Source organism: Pseudorca crassidens, chromosome 8 (genome assembly GCF_039906515.1).
Source record: "Pseudorca crassidens isolate mPseCra1 chromosome 8, mPseCra1.hap1, whole genome shotgun sequence".
Taxonomy (NCBI): Eukaryota; Metazoa; Chordata; class Mammalia; order Artiodactyla; family Delphinidae; genus Pseudorca; species Pseudorca crassidens.
In genome coordinates this window covers 7,841,140-7,864,217 of record NC_090303.1, presented here as the reverse complement: position 1 = coordinate 7,864,217, position 23,078 = coordinate 7,841,140, and the positions used below count along the sequence as shown (strand labels likewise).

The window sequence follows — 23,078 nt, the reverse complement described above, 5'->3', positions numbered from 1 at the left end:
TAGAGAAATGCAAATCAAACCTACAATGAGGTATCACCTCACACCAGTCAGAATGGCCATCATCAAAAAATCTACAAATAGTAAATGCTGGAGAGTGTGTGGAGAAAAGGGAACCCTCTTGCACTGTTGGTGGGAATGTAAATTGATACAGCCACTATGGAGAACAGTATGGAGGTTCCTCAAAAAAGTAAAAATAGAACTACCATACGACCCAGCAATCCCACTACTGGGCATATACCCTGAGAAAACCATAAATCAAAAAGAGTCATGTACCACAATGTTCATTGCAGCTCTATTTACAATAGCCAGGATATGGAAGCAACCTAAGTGTCCATTGACAGATGAATGGATAAAGCAGATGTGGCACATATATACAATGGAATATTACTCAGCCATAAAAAGAAACAAAATCAAGTTTTTTGTAGTGAGGTGGATGGACCTAGAGACTGTCATACAGAGTGAAACAAGTCAGAAAGAGAAAACAAATACCGTATGCCAACAGAAAACTATATATGCACATATATATGGAATCTAGAGAAAAAAAAACGTTCTGAAGAACCTAGGGGCAGGACAGGAATAAAGATGCAGACATAGAGAATGGACTTGAGGACACGGGGAAGGGTAAAGGTAAGCTGTGACAAAGTGAGAGAGTGGCATTGACATATATACACTACCAAACGTAAAATAGATAGCTAGCGGGAAGCAGCCGCATAGCACAGGGAGAACAGCTCGGTGCTTTGTGTCCAACTAGAGGGGTGGGATAGGGAGGGTGGGAGGGAGGGAGACGCAAGAGGGAGGGGATATGTGGATATATGTATATGTATAGCTGATTCACTTTGTTATACAGCAGAAACTAACACACCATTGTAAAGCAATTATACTCCAACAAAGGTGTTAAAAAAGAAAAAAAAAGAATGGTACAACAGGATCATTATATTTGAGAAAATGGTCCTGGCTGTCTTGTGGATTATCATTTGTGTGAAGATTCATGGTTTACCAAGCATTTTCACATCCATTTTCGATGTGGTCCTCACTGATGGTCCTCATCCTTCCCTCTGAGGTGCTGGGAAACTGAGTGAGAGTGTGGCTGACTCAGCAAACTCACCGGGGTGGACCTGAACCCAGTCTTTTGAGCAGAGCGCTACACCTCCAGATGCTCTTGTGTTGATCATTACTGTCTCGCACACACTTACGTTTTTTCTTTCCATTGAAATTTTAGTTGTTTAAGTGAGTGGACAGGAAATGCAGATCAAATGTCTGCTGCGTCCGTGTTAAATACTAGATCGGTACTTGGGTGTGAGATGTATTCCTCCCGCTCAGTCTCCCTGTTGTCTAGTGGGGCTAAAACAAAGAGATTAAGGAAGTTACTAAAGGTTTTTTTTTTTTTTTTACTACTAAAGGTTTTTGAGAGTAACTGTAGGAAGTGAGGGCTTGAGGTCAGCTCTGTAAGATGGGCAGACACAGACAGGTGATGACTTGGAACACATCTGGGGAGATACAGATTCAGTAGCCACACCATGGGATGGAGTGGAAGGGACTCTGGCTTCCCCATCCCTGTACTGCATAATCATAACAACCGTAAGTTACCCTCTACCATGCCTTGACGCCCCAACAAGTGAAGCTACAACCTAAGTAAAACCAATGTGCTACCTTTTCAACTGTAGCTTCAGAATAACTCCTCTGAGAGCAGCCCTCAGTTCTTACAATCAGATGGCTGTCCCAGAGTTCCCCCTTTTAGGAAATTTGGAACTGCTATTGAACAAGCGGGAATACTTGAAAACAGAGGCACCGAGGCTGGAATTTGAAACGTGCATTTGGAAGATGGTGAAGCTGACGATGCTCATAAACTCAGTCAAGAGACTTAAACGTTCAGAAGGACGTGAGCAGGGCTGTGCTTTAGAAGGATTAGGGTTACAGCAGGGAAAGTTTGGGGTGTGATAGAGACTGAAATCGCTTGAAGGTGTAAAAATTTTCTAGAAGAATCTGCGTAGTTACAATATGAACAAGGGTGGGAAAGAAAGTACAGATCAGAGGCCTGTTATGGTCATGTGGGGAAGGCCCAGCAGTTACCTGTGCTACCACGGCACTCAGTTTTTCTTTAAGAAACATGTTAACTGCCATGTTAATTGCACTCTACGGTGGCCACAGCATGTACAGACCCATTTTTATAAGGATTTTCTTTTAGACTTTAAAGGATCATTTTGCCCGGTAATGGGATCCTTTAGGACATCTCTTAAGCAGGATGATGGTGGAAACAATTCAGTTTGCTTCAGGAAAACTGTGAATTCATTGCTTAGATTATAACTGTTCTAAGTGTTGAGCTTCTTGCCAAGATTTAAGACCAAATCCTAACTTTGAATTCAATGATAGACTGCTATTTGGTTTTCAAGGACCAAGACTGACAGAGCCCTCAACCAAACACTATTAGTATTTTTTTAATAAACATACAGTGTGTTTTTCTTTTATTTTAAAGCTGCGCATCATCAAGCACATCCTGACCTCCATCCTGATATGGAGAGGAATGTGTAGTTTGGGGGGTGATGTGGGGGAGGCGAGCAGCAGTGGAGACTGCTGGCGGGGTGCACCCTAGAGAGAATCTTGAACATGCTGGCTTTTTGGCAACTAGCTGTGCTACCGTCACCCAGAGAGTTTAAAAATAGAAATTCAGAGACCCTGGATCGGTAGGTCCTGGATGGATTCTCGGAATCTGTACTCATAAAAGCTTTGTGGGCAGTTCTGGTGGGCAGACCTTCTAGAGGGGGCCTGCCCAGCCACCCAGAGTCCCATGGTGACAATACCCTGCCAAGGAAGCCATCGCAAAGGCTTTTTGAGTTTGTTGATCATTTGAGTTTGCTGATCAAGAAACTCTCCTTTCCTATGTTTCTTTAGGTTTGTTGAAACCATTTATTAGTCTAGAATCAAACCTGGCTTTCTGCCTAGGCAAAATTCTGCTTTTTATTCGTGTGTTTATTCATTCAGCAAATGTTTATTTAGCGAGGTAGTTTTTTTTTGTTTTTTTTTTTTTTTTGCGGTACGCGGGGCTCTCACTGCTGTGGCCTCTCCCGTTGCGGAGCACAGGCTCCGGACGCGCAGGCTCAGCGGCCATGGCTCACGGGCCCAGCCGCTCAGCGGCATGTGGGATCTTCCCGGACCGGGGCACGAACCTGTGTCGCCTGCACTGGCAGGCGGACTCTCAACCACTGCGCCACCAGAGAAGCCCCTAGCAAGGTAGCTTTTTAAAGATACAACGGCAGGTAAGACACACTGATCATGTCTTTCATGGAGTTTGTATTCTAGTGGGAGAAGATAATCAGAAAGATAGAGAGATGAGAGAGAAAACAAACGGCCCTAAAGGAGATATATGGCTCAAGGAGAATTTATTTTCAAAGGAAACGTTCACAGAAGCATGTGTTAGTGCAGTATCCCAGCTGGGGGCAGCCCTGCTCTCACCATATGAGCCTATAAGGATGTAGGGAGAGCATGATTACTTGAATCCAGAAAGAAACAGGGTTCTGTACAGTTGGCCATTTTCAAAAGAACAGTGCCCTTAGGTACAGGGACACATCCAGATACAAACTGGGAGGCATATTCTCAGTGCATACATCTGACAAAGGATGTGTATCTAGAATATATGAAGAATTCATACAACTAAATAAGAGGAAGACAAATAACCTAATAAAAATGGGCAAAATGTGTAGCTAATAAATACATGAAAAGATGCTCAACATCATTACTCACCATATAAATGCAAGTTAACATCACTATTTGCCAACTAGAATGGCTAAAATTAAAAGAAAAATCTGACAATGACAACTGATAGGATGTAGAGCCAAAGGAACCTCCCACCGGGCTGCTGGGAACGCAAAAGTGGCACAACTACTTTGGAAAGTCGTCTGTCAGTTTCTTATAAAGTTAAACATGTATTTACCAAAAGACTCAGCAAAAGTATTTACCACCCACACCCCCAAAATGAAAACTTTGTCCACATAAAGACTTAACTTGAATGTTCATGGTAACTTTATTTATAATAGCCCCAAACTGAACACAACCCAAATGTCCACCAATAGGTGGATAAATTAATAAATACCAGCAATAAAAATGAAAAAGAAAACCCTATCAATACATGCAATTCCATGGATGAATTTCAGAAATAGTTTGCTGAGTAAAAGAAGTCAGACATAAAAAAAGCCTTTAGTCCACAGGACAGGATCAAGCCTTGAAGGGCGATTACGTGGACAGAGAAGAGAGTGAGCCCGATATTAGGTCCAGAGTCTAGAGTCCCTCAGTGCTTTCAAACCAAGGAGAAAAGGATCCAAAAAAGGAGTCTGAGAGGGAGCAGCCAGAGGGCTAGGAGGAGACCAGGAGAGAGGGCGTTTTGAGGAGGAGGCAATGTCATCTGTCTGCACTGCTGCTGAGCCAGCAGGGAAACAGGACAGGACCAAGTGGGGTGCGCTGGTGACCTGGCAAGAGCTGCTGCCGTGGGGACCTGGGCAGAGGAGGAAGTGGAAACGCCAGTTCTCTTGGATGCGAGCAAGGCGTTTGCTTTGAAGTATTGCAGAAAATGGAGCAGAAGGTGATATGGAATCAAGGGAGGTGAACTTCTTTGTTATTTGCTATGTTTTCTTTGTTTGTTCATTCTAGGATTGGAGATACCATTCTGTAGATTGGGATGAGGTGGTAAAGAGAGAGAGAAAAAGAAGTAGATTACTCAGGAGAGAGAACAATTGCAGAAGAAAATGGAATGGAATTGCAACAATTTGAGGTTATTGAAAAATACTTATTTTTCCCTTTGATTTATTGATTGCCAACCATTTACTTGTAAATAAAAGTATCACACCAAGAATCCCTTCATCGCTCATCTATCAGGAAACTGGAATCCCAGGTCCTCCTGGGGTAATCATTCTATAAACACCACTTTGATTTTACTTGTTGGGACAGTCATAGTTTATATTCTGGCATACTCATTCTGGTATATATGGTATATACGTATATTACATATATGACTATTATATGAGTATCAGACACCAAATAACACATCCTCACAAAATTAAAATTAAAATTACAATGTCCTCAACTGGAAAGACCATGACATTCTAGGTCACTACAATGTCTTATTATTCTGTAAGAGACTGAATATTGCATGAAGAAACATCAAACTGTCATCAAACTTTACTTGAGAACAGGTAAGAGAGCAAGAGAGTCAGAAAATTAATTAAATGTGAGGGCTCTTATAGAAGTAACAAGGAACAGAGAAGAATATTACCAGAGAAGTAAGCAGAGAATGCCTTTCTCAAGGCAATGGGGAGATAACCACACAAAGATAAGATGTATTAAAACTAGGAGACAGTCATACTCATGTGTACAACAATATTAGCAATTATCACTTGTATAGTATTTTATGCAATGATCAAAATGCAACAAAATTGGAAATAGTTAAACATTTAAAATAGGAAAAGCAAGCAAAAACAAATTTAAATGACAAACTAGAAAAAATATATGGTCCACAAAGGGATAACAAACTTATAAAAGCTATAATAAATAAACAAAAAGAAATGGAACCAACAAGTTTTAATGAATAAAAATGTGAAGTTATTCATTAAAAAAGAAATACAAATAGGTATCAAAGTACAAAAAAAATGGTAGTAGAAACATTATAAAATGAAAAATAAAATGGACAGCTGTTTAAATAATCTTAATTGAGGACATGAATAGAGGGAAAAAGCATTCTTGTCTCTCACTAATGAGAGTGTAATTTTGTGTGACTTTTTTGTAGGACTAGTTGCTAATATGAATCAAAAGCTTTAGAATGCCCTTAAAAATTGATCCAATAATTCAACTTACAGAATTTTCCTAGACAAATAATCAGAGAAATCCATAATGATTTTATGTACAGGAAAAAAGGGAGTAAATACTCCAAACATTCAATAAAATGGTGTCAGTTACATAAATTATCTTGTATTAATACAGTGCAAGTCTACAGGTCACTGTGGTAAAATATTCATGTTTATTATGAAGTGGAAGAAGGTATTTCATAAAGCAGTATTTACAATATTACCTTAGTTTAATGTATTCTGCCTATGCTTAGAATAAAAATAAAAAGGATATACAACTAAAGGTTAATAATTGTTATCTGTGAATCGTGGAATAAAGTTATCTTCAGTTAATTGTGTTTTTCATATTTTTCTCTAATGTGTGGCAATCACACAAAATGCTATTTTTAAAATAAATCAATTTGTATATCTATTTTTTAAATCAATCTCTCAAATAACTATTGAGTTAAGGAGGAAAAATAAAAACACAAGAATATACATTTGGAAAATAACAAGAAAATCACACACTTCAGCCTAAATTTTACCATAATCATAATTCCAAATAAAGAGGAGAAAATAAATAAAACAATCAAGAAAAGAGTGGCAACAAGGAAGTTCTCTTAAGAGAACAGGCATAATAAACCTAAACTAGAAATAATTAAAAATATATAATTAAGAAAAAGCTATGTTATTTTATTTTTTTAATTTATTTTTATACATTTTTAAAGGTTACGTTCCATTTACTGTCATTACAAAATATTGGCTATATTCCCCATGTCGTACAACACATCCTTGGGCCTGTCTTATACCCAATAGTTTGTACCTCCCCCTCCTCCACCCATATAGTGTCCCTCCTCCCCCTGCTGGTAACCACTAGTTTGTCCCCTGTATCTGTGAGTTTGCTTCTTTTTTATTATATTCACTAGTTTGTTGTATTTTTTAGGTTCCACATATAAGTGATATCATATAGTATTTGTCTTTCTCTGTCTGACTTATTTCACTACACATAATGCCCTCCAAATCCACCCATGTTGCTGCAAATGGCAGATTTTTTTTTACGGCTGAATAATATTCCATTTTGTGTGTGTGTGTGTGTGTGTGTGTGTGTGTGTGTGTGTGTATATATATATACACACACACACACACACATATTTATACCACATCTTCTTTATCTATTCATCTGTTGATGGACACTTAGGTTGTTTCCATGTCTTGGCTCTTGTAAATAACACTGCTATGAACACTGAGGTGCATGTATCTTTCTGAATTAGCGTCTTTGCTTTTTTCAGATTTATACCCAGGAGTGGAATTGCAGGGTCATATGGTAGTTTTATTTTTAGTTTTTTGAGAAACCTCCAATACTGGTTTCCACAGTGGATGCACCAAGAAAAAAATATTTTAGAAGGTAACTGAAATAGATAAATTTGAGACAAATTTATTCAGTGAAAAAGAAAATAAATGAGAATTTTTAAATTTATAAATTATAAAACAATATACATAAAATTGAAATTTGCCTATGTATGCTTGTGTATACACACAAAGATTTGAAACGAAAAAACACCAAAATGTTAAAAGTTGTGTGATGGTTTTTATTGTATTATTTATATTTTAGTATGTTTCCCAAATCCTTTACAATGAGCAAGTACTAAAATAATAAAAAGAATAACATTATAAAATATTTTAAAATAAAATTATAAGTAAATACTACACAATTATAATGAATTTAAATGTTTAAAAGAAATGGAAAATAAAGTTGATTAAAATGTAAAGTATTATATATTAAGAATTATAGATAAATAGACACCAATTTCTTAACAGTATTTTTTCTCTGAGTAGTGAAATTATGGATAATTTGTCTTCCCTCTGCTTGACTTGAATTTTTTAAATCGTATACAAATGGATACATCACTTTTTAACAAAGGGAAATGTATTTTAAGATACTGACACAGCAAGAGGGAAGAGTAAATAATTTCATTTCTTCAAAAAACAACCACTGTCAAAAATGTCAAAATTTTGTCCATTTCCACAAAAGCTACATTTGTATGTGTACAGCTAGGATTGATGGTGGAGGCTCTCAAACTTTCAAGAAATAAATGAACCCAAGCCCATATAAAAAGTCCCCCAGCACAGAAAAAGTTACAATTGCATGCAGTTCAGTTTTAGTAAGTAAATGTTGCAGATATATCAGTTTACAACCTCAGTCATTGCAGAAATGTAAATTTTCTTTGTTTTTGTTTTCCTTTTCCAACTCAGGATGGAAGAATTTTAACCTAAAATTTCACCAAGATTGTGTCTAAATTCTAGGGAGTTTACCAAACTGCCACAGTGTCACTCATTCATTCATTCATCTGTGCACCTTCTGCTGCATTCCAGGCATCTACTGGCGTGTCCATCCCCCCATCTGACCCGTGATACAGGCAGTTGATTGTGTGTGGGGTTGTTTGTCTTCCCCATCTTCATGAACTCTTGGGTTCGGTGGCTGTCTGCCACTCCACGCTGCTCCCACGTGCTTGGGAATTATTCCTTTCTTCTGCGGGTCTCACTGTCTCTCCAGGAACCCCTGAGTGTCTCAGCTCCACGAATCAGGCGGGGTTTCTGTCACCCGCCTGGGGTTTGGTCTGGGGAGCAGCATGCCCGCTCACTCTTGCTGAGATCTAATGGTATTTTCATTCTCACAGTTTCCCTTCTAACGTTATGCCCTTCCCCAAGTCGGAATAATCTTGGTAGAGAAGGCTTGGGTTAATAATTTCCTTACCATCTCATAAGAACACTCCTTCTAAAATAATCCAGTTTTTCTCTTTTTAGCTATCACATGCCTTTCCTTAGAGTACAGATGTCCTGGATGCACAAATGTGGGAGATGGCCAAGGGAAATGCTGAGAGAACATTTCATATTTCGATAGTTTTGATACAAAAGATGTAACCAAGATAGCCCACATAGGAAACTGGAGTAGACACCACTTAAAGAGGCTGACCTGCTGCAAGTATGCCTGCTCTGAACACTGTCCAACAGTCATGTCTGTGTTAAGTGACCCTACCCCCATGCCACAGTCAAACCGGGCCATCAGATTTCGTGCCAGGAATGTGTAATTTGGGGCTGAGAATCTGGAGACTTACACAGCAGATGTTACTGTCCCCATGCTGCCTTGGACCCCTGCTGCCAGGACCTCAGTGCTTCCCTGTTCCCTTTCCTCAAGCCTTGGTTATTGAGCTCGTTCCTGGGTTCTGCGAGATATTCCATTATCTTTCCAATAAATTCTCCTTTTCTCAAGCCAGGATCAGTTTCTATTACTTGCCATGTAAACAGTATTAATAAAAAATCATAGAACCACCTCGCATCTGAAGACAGAATAAAACAAATGGAAATATTTAAGGACATAACTCAACCAGGTATTAATTGAATTGGGAATTTGGAGTTAACTTGTCAATTTATTGGTGCCTGATTTATCCTCTACTAAAGTCCCATGGAGAGCTGTATGGCCATGAACACACACAAGGGAAAAATCAGCAACATTACTTAGAAGATGGAGATTATCATATGCCAAAGTTAGAAAAATTATAATAACTGCATCATCAATGAGGATATATAGAAAAATACATTTTGGAGTTATATACTGGACTCTGTGAACCGATATAACGCAGAGAGAGGGTGGCAAAGCTGGTAGGGAAAAATGTTAGTATTTCCCTGCAGGCCCAAATATCCAGGATTCACTGAACAGAAAACTAAGCAGGCACCCCCTACTGCTCTGAGCAGTCCCCAGAGTTGGCCATAACCATGACTTCTTCCACCCATGCCAGCCCCGTTGGCTTAGATCTGCCGAAGGCAATACAACTGCCATATTCAGGATGGGTTGGCACAGAGTGGGGTGTGGTGTATTCCCATCCAAGGATGCCCTTAGGGCCAGCCTTCCGCTTCCAACCCCTGTCAAAGAACTACAGGCTGCCTGGAAATCAGTAGCAGAGTTAGGGACCCTGGCAAAGAGGGGACTGGCCAAGACCCCACTGCACTGCAGCCTACCCAGCCGGGGAGGCACACAGCCAGGGAGAGGCACACCGACCTCCTCTTCCCAGTCTCCGTCAGAAGGAAAGAGGCTAAAGCAGCAGTGCGAACGCTGTGCCCACACTGTCTGAGACTCGGGACTGAGACTCCTACAACTTATTTCTAAACCGGGTCACTTTGCAAGTGAAAGGGAGCAGTCGTATTAATTATGGGAACAAGTGGTGTAGCCCGGCACACCAGGACAAGTGGTCAGCCGCTGAGACTGCGCCTGACGGATCCCCCTCAGTTCAAAGTCCGTAACAGAAATAGGCCAGTCTGGACCCATTGAAAAGAAGCCGGGAACCAAAGGAAAGGGAAGGGTTACCAACGATGATCCGATCTAGGAGAATGCGTCTCTGAGGAGGAGGGACATTCTGGGACATACCCGCCTGGAGTCCCCAGAAAGATGCAGGGGAACGTGCACACAGCGTACACCCGCCCCGCTGAAGGCAGACAGGAGAGCGGAGCTAGACGCTTGGGCCCCTCTGGCAGGAAGAGCCGCTTCCTGCTTGACATCAGAGCTGAAAGTGGATACTGTGTTGTCAGCACCGTTTACTTCCTATAAACACTGCTACGCATTCCCTGGCAACGGAGTTTCAGGGTGCGAGCTTTCCAATTTCATATCCATTATTCTGTGGTTTACACACGCGCTGGAACTGGTAAAGTTTAGGGCCGTGGACACATGGACAAAAACCAGAGCAAGGCTGCAAGAAAGCTCTATTCAGCTGCCCCCTGAAGGCTCCGTGCTTAGCAGGGGTCACAGACTGACTTCTGCCTGCTACACAGGAAGAAATAAATCTTCTCCCTACACGAAGTTCTCTGATAAAAATGATGCATAAACAAAAAAGAAAGAGTATGTTCTTAAGATAATTAAGGTGACGATGACATTTCAAAAGTGACTGAATCAAGATATCGCTTAAGAAAGGAATACTGGCTTTGCTATTTTTCTGTAAGTCATTCTCATTCAAGGAGCTCTGCTTTAGAATCCCACAGTAGATACTCAAGATGGCATATAGTTGGTCATAACCGTAATAGAAATAATTACAATTTTATATATATATAGAAAGTAGATACCTAGCACTTATTCTGTGACAAATCTACTTTCGGAGCCTCGTCACTCACAATGGTTGTGGTAAGAGTATCTCCATTTTAAAAATGAGTGGACACAAGGCTACCTTCCCGAGTTCACATGGTTAGTGAACGAGAGCTGGCTTGAATCCATGGCCGGCCAATTTGAAGGCCATGGTGTTAATCATCATGGCTAAGTGCCAGAAGAGTTCTCAGCTCAGACAAGCATCTAAACAGAAGCTCTAGCCCGCAATCTGAAGAATTCCCACACACCCCCCCACACACTGAATACGCAAGTCTGCAGGGAGAAATCTTGTGGTCTGTGCAGTAGGCACTGCAGGGCACTGTGAAGACGACCACTCATTGGGATAGAACTCCAAAAGCAGTGTGCACTGTAAGTTAATAAATTAGAACTCCATTTACAATAGTTGACCCAGCACGTGTCCATTGCTAGCTGGCCTCCTGCCGAGAAAGATCATTTCATAAAGTTTTATTTTTTCATAAATACGTGCTTTTTCTAAGAGCCTACATCTAATGTCAAAATATTCTGAAGCAGCTGCTAAGCAGTAGGTTCAATAAATCTCTAATTTAAAGGGAGGGTAGAACTTTCTCTGTATTCAGTGTAAGTAAACAAAATACAATTTTCCAATTCTGCACAGAAAATGACTTTTCCCTGCTTCCATGGACCAAGTAGACAATTGATAAACACACAACTTACAGCCACTTTGTGTCTTAGCAAGAGCCGAGATTTAAACTCCAGTGCACGGAATGCACACGTGCTCTCATTCTGCCCCTGGAAGACAGGAAAGGTACACCGCTCTGAGTGCGCTGTTCATCCCCAGAAACGTGTTTACACAGAGAATGGTACGAAATGACAGAGGTCACTCAGCCGTTTGGCCTCTTCCTTTCTTTGGTAATGGGAGGCAGCAGGAGCCCAGGTTCTCACGAGCAGCTGCAGCAGCAGCGGGGCAATCCTCACTGGGGCTGGACAGACTAGAAGCAGATGTGGCACCAGCCCCCCCACGCAGTCCTGCGAGCTGGTCTCAGCGCATGTGCAGTGGGGGTTTCCTGAGCTAAGACGGCGGTGAGTCAAAACAAATAGGCATCTTTATTTCAACACATTAAACAAAAGTGCAGGACTTGACAGGGTAGCTGAGAGTCACGGTCACTCACTTGAAAATGTGGCTTTTTGAAGGTGAATTCAAACATCTGGAAATACTTTTAAAAATAAATCACTTCTGAACTGAAGCACTAAACGGCAATTTTTTGGCAAGTGGTGCATCAGGGTTACTGAGAAATGAACTCCTGGCAAACGACGAGCTTAATGCTCCCCTCATGAGATCAGCACATAATTCACTATATTCTTAGAATGATTTTGCTTGAACTGTTTCAAGAGTTCTGCCTGGCAGGAAATGAGTTTAGGGTGAAGTGGAGACACAGGCCCTGCAGCTTCTCAGAGCAGACATGTCAATTGGTACTCATATGTGTATCTGCGTGGAGTCATGAAGCTTTACAGGAAATTGTTTTCACATACATGGTTACGAACCTTATTCCCACAGTCCCACAGTGTCCAAATCTGTGAAAAACCATATCTGATGAGAGTAGAGAAACTCTACAAAGAGAAACAGGAAAACACTGAAATGGAATTAAACACAAACTTTTTTTATCTGAAAGAAAACAGAATAATTGTGTCAAGACCTCACAGGATGGAAACCTCCTCTTTGCAGTAAAAACAAAAAAAACAAAAAAAAAACCTTCCTGTTTCGAACCTTCATTATGCTTCTTGTACTTCATTACGTTTCTGTATATATAGTCAATTCTGCAGTCATAACAGAAGGCACAATTTCTGCGTGTGTGTACAAAGAGGAAAAAACAATGAGAAATCATAAACATAATTATAATTACACTAACAGTGATAAAAATGAAATATATTAACCTCAGTATACCAGTGAAAAGGTACGAATGAACAAATGAACCAGGGCCCTGTAAGAGGTACTGAAACACATTTTATTAAGTTTATTTGTTTGTCTTTCATTTTGTGTATATATATTATTTTATTAATAGCTCTTTAGAAGACCTGAGGGAACCCTTTAGACTAACGTGTATTCTGGGACTTCCTCTGATCAACAAGAATTATAGGCGTTTTCCTGTCTGTGTAGGAGCGTTCCTCCAGGGATTCATGCTGTTGTTTTGGTAGCCTCACTTTGAATTGGTAAGAAAATATTTAAGATGGATAAGAACTCATTTTTTTAGGAAGAAGGAAACATTTCCCCAAACTTGGAAATAGCCATTGGGCATGTGTAAGGAAGTGAAATAATCTTTTGCCACATGTGTATACCTGTAAGAGACAAAAATCGCAGTCTGTTCTTAGCAAAAGGCAGCAGGTGGGACCCCTCCATCACCTCTGAAGAAACATCTCACGCTCCAAATCATGTGTCCTCCGTGGTACCATATTCAACAGTAAGAATATTAATTGGTATCAACCATAGACATGGTAATCTAACTTTAGAGAACACTGTATACTAATTTGTATCCTTAAGAACATCTTTATTCTAAAATTCAGATATTATAGCAAGGATGTGAATAGGTTTGCTCCTCAGAATGGCTGGAATGTGAGATTTCTCCCGTAAGTTCAGAGAATATTTGTCAAGCGGTGATTTTACTCCACGAAGTTTCCTCATCTACCCCTGGCCTTTCAGCAAAGACCACTAAAACTGAGTCAAAAATCTATTTTAAGACATAAGAGAAAAAATGAGTTTGATATAGTCTCTTTCATTAAAATCTGAGTGTGTTATCTAATTTTATGGCTCTCAAACTTCAGTGTGCATCAGAATTACCTGGAAGGTTTGGTAAAACACAGGTTGCTGGGCCCCCTCAATGAGTAGAAGTTTTGATTCAGTGGCTATGGAGTGGAGCCCCCAAATCTGCATTTCTAACAAATTCCCAGGGCATCCTGAAGGGGCTTATCTGGGGACCAGGCTGTGAGAACCACTGAGCTAACTTAATCGTTTTTTTTAGCCTCTCTGGAAGGTAATGGAATAGTAAGTACATATCAGTGATCACAATGTTGTCTGTTTCATTTGGGTTGACTGATTTCTTCTCTGTCGAGTTAACAGCTAATTCCTTGAAAATCTTCATCCATAGAAATATTAACTAGCACGTATCGAATGCTGAAACAAAGGGTATCAAAGTTGCTCGAATTGAGTATTAAATTTAGCCAAGGCAAAAGAGACACCACAATACATTTATAATGCTCATTGCAAGGTTAAAAACATCCTGAAGGGGAAAAAGCATTTTCCTGGCCATATTCTTTAGAAAACCACTGCCATATAAATTTCGTGTTCAACAAATATTTGAGTGCCTATTTTTTCTTTTTTTTTTTTTTTGAGTGCCTATTTGTACCAAGTGCTGTTGTGGGTGAAGAAGGCCCAGGTCAACGTACAAAACAGGCGAAACTCCAGTCCTCTTGGATTTTTGTAAAGGGCGAGAGATGACAAACAAACAATAAAATATAAAGAATGTCAGATGAGGATTAGTGCCATGGAGAAAAGTCACAAGAGAAGCAAAGGCACAGGTGAGGGTATTAGTTTCCAGGATGGTCGACACGTTGTCAGCAAGGAGGTGACATTTGAACAAGATCGTGAGGATTTGAGGGAGTGAAGCAAGTCACATCTAGAGGAACGGCATTTAGGACAGAGGAAGCAGCAACTGCAGACGCTTGAGGTAAGTACTGCAACACGAGGTATTTTCACTTGATGACCTTCCACACTAGGTACATGGCAAATCCTTACAGGGAGTGAAGAGTAAAACTCCCTATAAGGATCTGAATGGTACTGAGGTCACAGGAGTGAGGTGGCTGGAAGAGCCAGACAGAGAAGGGAGACAAGTGAGCACAGTGAGCGATACTGAGCTAGTCCCTGGGGCTCGGTCCCGCTGGTGACCCATCCGCACAGAGCCTGTCTCCCTAGACCAGGGCTGGGCCTTCGCCCCCTGACCCCTGTCCCCAGGGGTTGGGGACCCTCCATGTCTGGGTTCTGTGAACAGACCTCCTCAGCTTCAGAGAGACACTGGTGTCAACAGGAGGTGGGACCATGACGCAGGTGTCCACCTCCAAAGGGAAGAGTCATTTGGAATTTCTGGTCCTTGAGATTTTCAACAAACAAACAAATGACAGACAACGTGAATGCATAGTTGACGGTGTATTAGGACAATTCAGGAACATGGACGATCAGCCAATTACAGCTAAGTCAAAGGGTCATAAGGACACTCACAGGCAAGGCCATTTTAACTTTACACAAAGAAATTTGGAGTTTGTTTAAAAACCAAGAATGCTTTCTTGAAGTCAAACTTCTATGTTGCTGAACGTAGAGGAAACAATTTCACTTGAGAAGTTTTCCAAGAATCTCAGTAGGCTGTCAGTGTTGGATAGCATTATATTTTCTCCAACATCTCAGTACAAGACCCTTAAAAAAATATACCTATTGGATTCTGTTTGTTAGTATTTTGTTGAGGATTTTTGCAACTATGTTCATCAGTGATATTGGCCTGTAGTTTTCTTTCTTTCTGACATCTTTGTCTGGTTTTGGTATCAGGGTGATGGTGGCCTTGTAGAATGAGTCTGGGAGTGTTCCTTCCTCTGCTATATTTTAGAAGAGTTTGAGAAGGATAGGTGTTAGCTCTTCTCTAAATGTTTGATAGAATTCGCCTGTGAAGCCATTTGGTCCTGGGCTTTTGTTGGAAGATTTTTAATCACAGTTTCAATTTCAGTGCTTGTGATTGGTCTGTTCATATTTTCTATTTCTTCCTGGTTCAGTCTCGGCAGGTTGTGAATTTCTAAGAATTTGTCCATTTCTTCCAGGTTGTCCATTTTATTGGCATAGAGTTGCTTGTAGTAATCTCTCATGATCTTTTGCATTTCTGCAGTGTCAGTTGTTACTTCTCCTTTTTCATTTCTAATTCTATTGATTTGAGTCTTCTCCCTTTTTTTCTTGATGAGTCTGGCTAATGGTTTATCAATTTTGTTTATCTTCTCAAAGAACCAGCTTTTAGTTTTATTGATCTTTGCTATCATTTCCTTCATTTCTTTTTCATTTATTTCTGATCTGATCTTTATGATTTCTTTCCTTCTGCTAACTTTGGGTTTTTTTTGTTCTTCTTTCCCTAACTGCTTTAGGTGCAAGGTTAGGTTGTTTATTCGAGATGTTTCCTATTTCTTAAGGTAGGATTGTATTGCTATAAACTTCCCTCTTAGAACTGCTTTTGCTGCATCCCATAGGTTTTGGATTGTCGTGTCTCCATATTCATTTGTTTCTAGGAATTTTTTTATTTCCTCTTTGATTTCTTCAGTGATCACTTCATTATTAAGTAGTGTATTGTTTAGCCTCCATGTGTTTGCATTTTTTACAGAGCTTTTCCAGTAATTGATATCCAGTCTCATAGCATTAAGATCATACACCATGATCAAGTGGGGTTTATTCCAGGAATGCAAGGATTCTTCAATATACGCAAATCAATCAATGTGATACACCATAATAACAAATTGAAGGAGAAAACCCATATGATCATCTCAATAGATGCAGAGAAAGCTTTCAAAAAAATTCAACACCCATTTATGATAAAAACCCTGCAGAAAGTAGGCATAGAGGGAACTTTCCTCAACATAATAAAGGCCATATATGACAAACCCACAGCCAACATCATCCTCAATGGTGAAAAATTGAAAGTATTTCCACTAAGATCAGGAACAAGACAAGGTTGCCCACTCTCACCACTCTTATTCAACATAGTTTTGGAAGTTTTAGCCACAGCAATCATAGAAGAAAAAGAAATAAAAGGAATCCAAATCAGAAAAGAAGAAGTAAAGCTGTCACTGTTTGCAGATGACATGAAACTATACATAGAGAATCCCAAAGATGCTACCAGAAAACTACTAGATCTAATCAATGAATTTGGTAAAGTAGCAGGATACAAAATTAATGCACAGAAATCTCTGGCATTCCTATATACTAATGATGAAAAATCTGAAAGTGAAATTAAGAAAACACTCCCATTTACCATTGCAACAAAAAGAATAAAATATCTAGGAATAATCCTACCTAAGGAGACAAAAGACCTGTATGCAGAAAATTATAAGACACTGATGAAAGAAATTAAAGATGATACAAATAGATGGAGAGATAAACCATGTTCTTGGATTGGAAGAATCAACATTGTGAAAATGACTCTACTACCCAAAGCAATCTACAGATTCAATGCAATCCCTATCAAACTACCACTGGCAGTTTTCACAGAACTAGAACAAAAAATTTCACAATTTGTATGGAAACACAAAAGACCCCGAATAGCCAAAGCAATCTTGAGAACGAGAAATGGAGCTGGAGGAATCAGGCTCCCTGACTTCAGACTATACTACAAAGCTACAGTAATCAAGACTGCATGGTACTGGCACAAAAACAGAAATATAGATCAATGGAACAGGATAGAAAGCCCAGAGATAAACCCACGCACAAATGGTCACCTTATCTTTGATAAAGGAGGCAAGAATATATAGTGGAGAAAAGACAGCCTCTTCAATAAGTGTTGTTGGGAAAACTGGACAGGTACATGTAAAAGTATGAGTTAGAACACTCCCTAACACCATACACAAAAATAAGCTCAAAATGGATTAAAGATCTAAATGTAAGGCCAGAAACTATCAAACTCTTAGAGGAAAACATAGGCAGAACACTCTATGACATAAATCACAGCAAGATCTTTTTTGACCCACCTCCTAGAGAAATGGAAATAAAAACAAAAATGAACAAATGGGACCTAATGAAACTTAAAAGCTTTTGCACAGCAAAGGAAACCATAAAAAAGATCAAAAGACAACCCTCGGAATGGGAGAAAATATTTGCAAATGAAGCAACTGACAAAGGATTAATCTCCAAAATTTACAAGCAGCTCATGCATCTCAATAACAAAAAAACAACCAACTCAATCCAAAAATGGGCAGAAGATCTAAATAGACATTTCTCCAAAGAAGATACACAGATTACCAACAAACACATGAAAGAATGCTCAACATCATTAATCATTAGATAAATGCAAATCAAAACTACAATGAGGTATCTCCTCATACCGGTCAGAATGGTCATCATCAAAAAATCTAGAAACAATAAATGCTGGAGAGGGTGTGGAGAAAAGCGAACACTCTTGCACTGCTGGTGGGAATATAAATTGATACAGCCACTATGGAGAACTGTATGGAGGTTCCTTAAAAAACTACAAATAGAACTACCATATGACCCAGCAATCCCACTACTGGGCATATACCCTGAGAAAACCATAATTCAAAAAGAGTCATGTACCAAAATATTCATTGCAGCTCTATTTACAATAGCCAGCAGATGGAAGCAACCTAAGTGTCCAAAATTGGATGAATGGATAAAGAAGATGTGGCACATATATACAATGGAATATTACTCAGCCATAAGAAGAAACAAAATTGAGTTATTTGTAGTGAGGTGGATGGACCTAGAGACTGTCATACAGAGTGAAGTGAGTCAGAAAGAGAAAGACAAATACCATATGCTAACACATATATATGGAATCTAAGAAAAAAAAAAAAGACGGGAATAAAGACACAGACCTACTAGAGAATGAACTTGAGGATATGGGGAGACGGAAGTGTAAGCTGTGACAAAGTGAGAAAGTGGCATGGACATATATACACTATCAAACGTAAAATAGATAGCTAGTGGGAAGCAGCCACATAGCACAGGGAGATCAGCTCGGTGCTTTGTGACCACTTAGAGGGGTGGGATGGGGAGGGTGGGAGGGAGGGAGACGCAAGAGGGAAGAGATATGGGAACATATGTATATGTATAACTGATTCACTTTGTTATAAAGCAGAAACTAACACACCATTGTAAAGCAGTTATACTCCAATAGAGATGTTAAAAAAAAAAAACAACAAACCTAAAGTAGTGGTCTGTGCCGCCGTGTTGGACGAGTTAGCTGCTATTTTAGGTTAGGAGATCCGACCCCGGGGCTCTGTCCTCACCCCTCTTCTGGTCTCTGTCTATAGTCACATGGTTGGTGATGTCTCTCCTGTGGAGCCACATGACTACCTATTTGACAGCTCCATGTGGGCGTCTAATGATCAGTGTCTCCAAAACTGAGACTCTGAACACCCCTCCCCAAGCCCACCCCACCCCCAGCCTTCCCAGTCTCGGATGCTGGCAAGCCCATCCGTTGCATGGTCCGGGGACCCCTCTCGTTCTGTCACAGCCCACATCCAACCCACCAGCAAGGCCTGCTGGCCCTGCTTCCAATAACCCAGAATCTGCTCCCTTCTCAACACCCCTACAACTGCCAGGCCTACCCACAATGTTCAAAGAGAGGCTCACAAACATATTTCTCAATATTTTAAAGGTATAAAGCAAACCATTAAACTTAAGAAGGCTTCTTTCTTGAGAAATACATCTTCCAAAGGATGTGGAGGCCCAGAGTTTATAGAAGTCCGAGACTCCTTGGATCTCTGTGATAGAATGCCATCAGCTGAGGGTGGCAGCGGTAGCCCCAGCCCTGACCAGCTCCCCTCCCCACCCTGGCCCCGTGTGCACACGCATGCACACATGCGGACACAGGTGGACATACACAGGCTCCACCCCCACGCGGTCCCAACAGCTGCCCTGGCCACTAGCAGGCTCCCGGCGTGCACACCGCCTGCATGCTCTTCCTGTGTTATGGTTGCTATGGAAAAGTTTGTTTCTTTCATCTTATTTCACGTGTTTGGTTTGCTATACTTTATTGCTCTTTTCCTCCTCTTTTTAATCTTTGAATAGATCAAAAGTTCTCTGCTATCCCTGAAAGTTATACATTCTTCTCTTATTCTTCTTACATTTACATCTGACTTTTTCAGAGTTTCGCTTATGCTTTTATTACCCTATCACTGTTTCAAGGTTATGATTATGTCTTTTCTCGGGATAACTGAAGAACTTCAGCATTCTCTCATGTGGTGGGTAAGAATCCAGGGACTTGGGTTTGGGGTGATAGATTTGTGCTTCTAGTCTTTGGAATGTGTGCATGTGTGTGTACCAAGTATTCTACACTGGGGGGTGTGAGCACCCCAAGTTCCATGCCAGCCTATAAGCCCACGGAAGATTTTGTCAGTGCATAGGATGGGGTGCTGTCCAGCTTTGCCTGGGCACCAGCTCTCTGTACCCAGGGAGCAGCTCCTGCAAGAGGCCTGCTGCAGGTGGAGTGAGGGTCTGTAGGGGACACGGAAAAAACTCAAGTCCACTCCCTGCAGGACCTCTGCCTCTTCTACTCAGGGACCCCTTCTCTTCCCAAATTGGGATCCAACCACTTCTAGTTCCCACCTTATTTTATTGGCTTATTTTAGGAAAAGAGCAATGCTCTGAATTTATGAAGTGTTGTCTCTCTCTCCTGGGATCTGCAGAGTTGGGTTGTAGGGAAAGAGGTGGCTATATTACTTTCATATCTCTCCCACATGAACGCTTTATAAAACAAATGTACGTGACCCACAGGGTACTGGGGATGAAAGCATTAAGTAGCAATACCTTCAAACTACTCTGTCAGTGAGGGAGAATTTAATGTCGCTATCCAAGAGGTATTACGACAATCTTGTCCTGAGAAATCTATTTCAAAATCAGACTTACTCAAAAGACATTAAAACGCCCACCCCCGCACGCCGTCAGTTTGATGGAGAAGATGCAGGAAGGGGCGCCCTTAGATGACAGACTGGACCTCAGCACAGCAAAACACAGATCCACTCGACCAGCAAATACGTGGACTCATTTTGCGGGAACACAACGCCTTCCTGGAGGTATTATTGATAAGGGTACTGCTAAGGGCTACCCTAAATGGATGTCTGGGGAAGTATGTAGATATGCAAAGACTAAGGACTTTCTACAGATACTTCCCTTTCACTTTTCCCCACTAAGTCAAGAGTTAAAACAAGCAAACCTCCCAGGTCATACATCTGTCTGGACGGGCAAGATCCTCCCTCCTCTTGGAATCCTAACTTGGGAGGTCCAAGGAGCCCATCTTCAAGAAGGTTGTCTTCACAAAGCCATTCAGCCCGGGTGTGTCATGCACCCTAATGCAGGGCCCAGCAGCGAGCATTTTGATTAAAGTGCAGAATTCCATGCAGCATTGGAAGGAATGGTGTTGAGATGAACAAAGTAGCTCGTTACTGTGGGCGCTGGAGGAAGGCGTGGACTCGTCTCTGCCGATTATAAGAGTGCAGAAAATAATCCAGGAAACGTAAAGTCTGTTGCATAAATGAGAAAGCCTGTTTTTGTTGCGATTTGCTGTCATATTCAGATCACGGAGAGGAGTTTGTCGGAAGCGCTCCCAGCTGAGACTAGTTGGTCTCAGGAGTGACCGTGTGCGTTGGGAGGCCCTCAGCTGGACACTGTGAGTGGGCATCTCGGGTGGGACACCACACACAGGGTCATGGAGCCCAGTCACACTGGCTCCCAAGCACCAACTGGTAAATACACAGGAATTCTGTGACTGGGTTGTTAAACTGTTTGTAGCTTGACATTGGCCATGATTGGAATAGTTACACCACAGAAATCAGCAAATGCTACAAATCAGAGCTTCTTTTTTTTTTTTTACTCCCGAAAGCCCATGTTTTCACGTGAACCAATATCTTAGCAATAATGCCACGACATTTCTCCCTTAGAAAGAAATGAGCTGCAATGAATTTAAGTGAACAATAAGAAAAGTTTACATATGGAAAGACAGCTTGCCTTTCGTCCTGCTGCTTCAAGAACTAAAAGTACACAGTTTAATATATTTTGTACTTACTGTACAAGATTAGATTCATTGACATATTGTAGTGAATTCTACTAATTCCACATTACTAAAGTCCACGATGTTTTATTATGAAACAGATCTACCCATTATCATATTTTAAATAGCATATTTTCATTTGATGATTCTCAACCACTTATTTAAAAAATGTTCATTTATACTACAGCAACAAACTCCAGGAGAAGAAATGTAAAAGTTAGAGCATTATTATGGGATGACCATATTTTTCAGGGGAGGTAAACGAAAAGGAATAAATACATCAAACTCATCACCTTCAGTTTATTCACCACACAATAAAATGCCATGAGAAATTTGGAAAGGTGCCTGGTAATGTTTTCAAGTCTACAGATGTGAGGATTCAGATCTTATATTGAACTGAATTATGAAATTGGATTATAATTGGATTATGAAAGATCCTGCATACTTTTATAGATTATTTCAAAATTATGGCAATAATTTTCAGCATAAATATTAACCAGCCAACGTTTGGTTTCCTACTATTTCAGAAAAACTTTCCACGAAACCTAATGTGTTTTCAAAGTCCATCCAGTGGAGAAGGAGCAGAAAGGCAGCAGACCCGAGAGCTGCTGATCTGAGTTAGCAGAGAAAGTTAGAAAGGCCTCCAGCAGCCTTGCAGGAAGTGCTCGTCGGCCTCCTAGCAGCTCAGACTCAGCGAGGGGCAGGAGGCACCAACCCAATAGAGCATAAGGACAGGCTAGTAATTAGGGAAAGAACAAGGGATAGGGAAAGAACAAGGGAGTAACTCCCCAGTTAGCAGTTTCCCAGCTGAGATGTGAGTCAGTGAAAGACAGAAACCCGCTCCTCTGACTCATCTACAGCATTTTAAGGCCACAGCACTCACGCTACTGAACGCAAGTTGGATTTAGCATGGAGAGTAAATTGGGACACAAAAGCACATATAGGAGTTTTTCCCACTTATCATTTCACAAATTATCCTGGTCAGATAGACCTGGGCATCAAAAAGCCTACACTCAGAAGAAAGGTGCAGTCAAAATCACAAGGGAGTGAATAAAATAGATTTACTGACTTCGTAACATCAGGAATGGTCCTAGACCCAGATAAAGATGTAGAATAATTATCTGAGCAAGAAAGCTGCACACCTTAGACTGAGTGAAGGGCATCAGGACTCCAGTTACAATCCCAGGGCAGCTGCAAGAATTAGGTTAAGTGTTCAAGTAATTTTATTCCTGGCATAAATTTTTACATACCGAGTAATGTCTGAAAGAACATTCCAAATTTATTCTAGAAAAAAAAAGAAGTTTTGTTTAGGTGCAAGGAAAGTTGCAGTAAGGGACTGGAGAAAAAAGAGCAAAC

At 40.6% G+C, this 23,078-nt stretch overlaps 1 long non-coding RNA gene across 8 annotated transcripts in view; it reads right to left on the bottom strand.

Annotated features, from left to right (window-relative positions):
• Positions 1–23,078, bottom strand: part of LOC137228783 (uncharacterized) — a 138,965-nt gene that overhangs the window by 57,287 nt on the left and 58,600 nt on the right. For 3 of the 8 annotated variants that reach the window (XR_010945353.1, XR_010945347.1, XR_010945348.1), the window contains one exon: positions 7,379–11,709. The exons of 1 other annotated variant lie outside the window; for it this stretch is intronic. This is a non-coding gene — a long non-coding RNA (uncharacterized lncRNA). Of the gene's footprint in view, positions 1–2,559; positions 4,658–7,378; positions 11,710–23,078 lie in introns of those variants that run through there. 4 more of the 8 variants (XR_010945351.1, XR_010945349.1, XR_010945352.1 and 1 more) reach the window with 3 other exon arrangements.